General features: G+C 35.4%; 1 non-coding gene across 1 annotated transcript; it reads left to right on the plus strand.

Annotated features, from left to right (window-relative positions):
- Positions 1-3046: 3046 nt before the first annotated feature.
- Positions 3047-3153, plus strand: LOC113873991. Its single transcript, XR_003506054.1, has one exon. It is a non-coding gene; the product is annotated as a small nucleolar RNA R71 (small nucleolar RNA).
- The last annotated feature ends 499 nt before the right edge of the window (positions 3154-3652 follow it).

A 3652-nucleotide genomic window follows, 5' to 3' on the forward strand; every position in this document is an offset into this window, starting at 1 on the left:
TGGTTTCACTTACTGCTGCCGTTCACCCCCTCGCACAGCTGGAAGGATGGAGGAGGATGGTGGAAGTCATGGCACGACTGCTGCTTCTAGTTCTACTTCCCTGACATCATCTGATGAGTCTGATCCCATTGAGGATTATTCACCTCTTGATTGATGTTGTTATTTACTTATGTTTTAGTGGAACTTCTCTTAGGGAGTTTGGTCTATTTCTACCTTGATTATGTTGTATTTGAACTATGTTGACCGTACTATTTAATCATGAACCTATCGTTTCCGCAAACTATGATTAATATATTTGAGGTATTTTCTGATGATGCATTGCGATGATCTTATATGAGTATATTATTGAAATCGAATCATGAAATGATGAGATGAGAAAAATATATGGACGTTAACTCTCTCTCAAAGAAAGAGAATCATACTTGTAAACTGCATGAAGGAAAAAAAAATATTACCAGATTTTGATGTTTTCTGAACTATCATGTTATAAAGTTGGTATCAGTGTTTTATGAAATTGGGTCGCTACAATCTGGTTATAGCCATACTATCCATCTAGAAAGCAATAAAATGCATAACCAACTAACCTTTCTAACATTTGGTCTGCTAAAGGCAGAGGAAAATGGTCTTTTCTGGTCACATCATTCAGCCTTCTATAATCTATGCACATCCTCTAGCCTGTAACTGTCCTTGTAGGTATCAATTCATTTTTTTCATTTGGTACCACAATCATTCCTCCCTTTTTAGGTACCACTTGTACAGGACTTATACCCAGCTGCTGTCTGAAATGGGATATATAATTCCAGCATCCAAGAGTTTCATGACCTCCGTTCTTACCACTTCCTTCATGGAAGGATTCAGTCTTCTTTGAGGCTGCACAATTGGTTTAAATTTCTCTTCAAATAAAATTCTATGTTTGCAAAAAGCTGGATTAATACCTTTCAAGTCTGATATGCTCCATCCTATCGCTAACTTGTGTGCTCTCAAGATTCTCAACAACTTTTCTTCCTCTTCTTCCTTGAGTTCATTGCTGATTATGACTAGATATTTGTGATTTTGGTCCAAGAATGCATATCTCAAGTGAGAAGGCAGCTGCTTGAGTTCTAACTTCTAAGTTTGCTCTTTTTTCACTTCCTTTTTCAGTTATTCTTTCATTGGTTTCTCTGCAAGGGTCAGGACTGGTAGAGTTTCTAATTGTTGCACAATTTCCATAAGGTGTTCTTCCTTATGCCTTACAGATTTAGTATTTCCTGCAGCTATGGTTTCTCTCAACACAGAAATTTCATTGAATTCATTAAGATGATAAGGATTAATAAGAGAATCCAATATATTCACTCTCATACATGTGTTATCATCAATTGGATATTTGAGTGCTTTAAAAACATTAAATATTACTTTTTCACCCTGCACTCTAAGCATGAGCTCTCCCTTTTGAACATCAATAAGAGCTCTTCCAGTTGCAAGGAATGATCTTCGCAAAATCAGAGGTATATTTGCATCCACTTCCATATCTAAAATGACAAAATCTGCAGGAAAAATAAATTTGTCAACCTTAACCAACAAATCTTCTACAACTCCATATGGATAAGTGAAAGATCTATTAGCTAATTACAGTGTAATGTTGGTCATTTTCACTTCTTCATGATAACTAGGGGCATGAGATTAATGTTTGCTCCTAGATCACATAAAGCTCTTCCCACGGTGCATTTTCCAATTTCACAAGGGATGCTAAAGGATCCTAGATATATGAGTGTTTTAGGAAATTTTCTTTTAAGAATAGCACTGCATTCTTCTGTTAATGGCACTATCTTGTCATGTTCCAACTTTCTTTTCTTGAAAAGTAATTCTTTCATAAACTTAACATAAGATGGCATTTGCTCCAATACTTCTACAAAAGGAATGTTGATTTGTAATTTCTTGAATACATTCAGAAATCTTTCAAACTGCTCATCTTGCTTAGCATTTTGCACTCTTTGACAATAAGGTAACATTTTATATTTTTCTGGATCAATTGGTCTACAAACATCCTCAAAGAGTTGCTTCTTTGTCTTTCTCTCAGAACTTGTAGAAGCTTCTACCTTATTTTTTGAATGTTCTTTCTTTAGTTGCTTGAAATTTCCTTGTTGCAGATCTTTTTCTATTCTTCCTTTTTCTGCTGCATCACTCACTTTCTTTTCTACAGGTTTTGGACTGGCTACCACAGCTCCACTCCTTGTTGTTATAGCTTGACACTACTTTTTTGGATTTATCACTATATTACTTGGAAATCTCCCCTCATCTCTATCTGCTAGTTGTTCAGCCAACTGTCCAATCTGAGTTTCTAGCTACTTTATGGAAGCTTCTTGATTTTTAATGCTAGTTTGAGTGACCTTCATGAACTACACCATTGTCTCTTCAATCTCATTTATTCTTCATTCATAGGTCTAGACATATTTTGATTTCTTTGAGGTTGAGTAGAGGAATTTCCTTGAAAATACTATTGTTGCTGTGAAGTTCCTGCATTTGAAAATGGAAGAGAGGGATTAGTGTTTTTCACTACATAATTTTGAGGATTCCATTTGTAAAATGGTTTATTCCTATTATTTGGATATTGGAATCCAGGAGGAAATGATTGTCGCTGAAAAGATTGTTGCTGTCTTTGATAATTCCCTATATAATTAACTTGTTCTCGTGGATCTGGTGTAGGTACATCACATGCACCATTAACATGATTTCCTCCACAAAAATCATAACTCAATTGATTGGTTGCAACATTTCCAGCTTGTAGATTGCTGATCTGTTGAGTCAAAGCTGCTATTTGCTCAGAAAATAATTGATTCTGTAGCTAATTCTATGCAAGATAAGTCTCTATAGCTTTAGCTTCATATCCATTACTTCTCCCTGCATGTCTTGAGTTAGAATTCTGGTACATAGATGAAGCCATCATCTCAATAATTCTGAGTTTCTTCTAAGAATTTCATACTTAAAGAACCTCCTACAGCTATCCACCATGGTTCTACTCGCTACATTCATTCCATTGTAAAAAGTCTCCAACTGCATCCACTTTGGAATACAATGATGTGGATATCTTCTCAGCAACTCTTTATATCTTTCCCAAGCTTCATATAATGATTCTCCTTCCTACTGCACAAAAGATGTGATTTCCCCTCTCAGTTTAGCAGCTTTGGATGGAGGAAAATACTTGGTTAAAAATTTGTTCACAAGTTTTGTCCATGTGGTGATGCTCCCTTAAGGCTGTGCTTGTAACCAACATTTGGCCTTATCTCTCAAAGAAAATGGAAATAGCCTCGGTCTTATAGCATCTTCACTCACTCTATTCATCCTTATACTGTCACATAACTGCAAAAAATTAGAAATATACAAGTTAGAATCATCAGAAATTCCACCAGAAAATTGATCCTGTTGTACCAAATGAAGTAAGGCTGGTTTGATTTCAAAATGATTAGCTTGAATGGTTAGTCTAACTATTGAAGAGTTATAGCCCTGCATATTTGGAATTGCATAATCTCCTAGTGTCCTCATTCTATGTTGTTCTGCCATTTCAATTTCTGGAGTTATCTATCCTAAAGGTGAATGTATTTTCTGCAGAAAAGAAGTAGTCTGAATTTTTAGAGAATGTATAATTTCTAAACCACTCTCACCTTCTACAAAACTT

Source organism: Abrus precatorius, unplaced genomic scaffold, assembly GCF_003935025.1.
Source record: "Abrus precatorius isolate BTA unplaced genomic scaffold, Abrus_2018 Scaffold7, whole genome shotgun sequence".
Lineage (NCBI taxonomy): Eukaryota > Viridiplantae > Streptophyta > Magnoliopsida > Fabales > Fabaceae > Abrus > Abrus precatorius.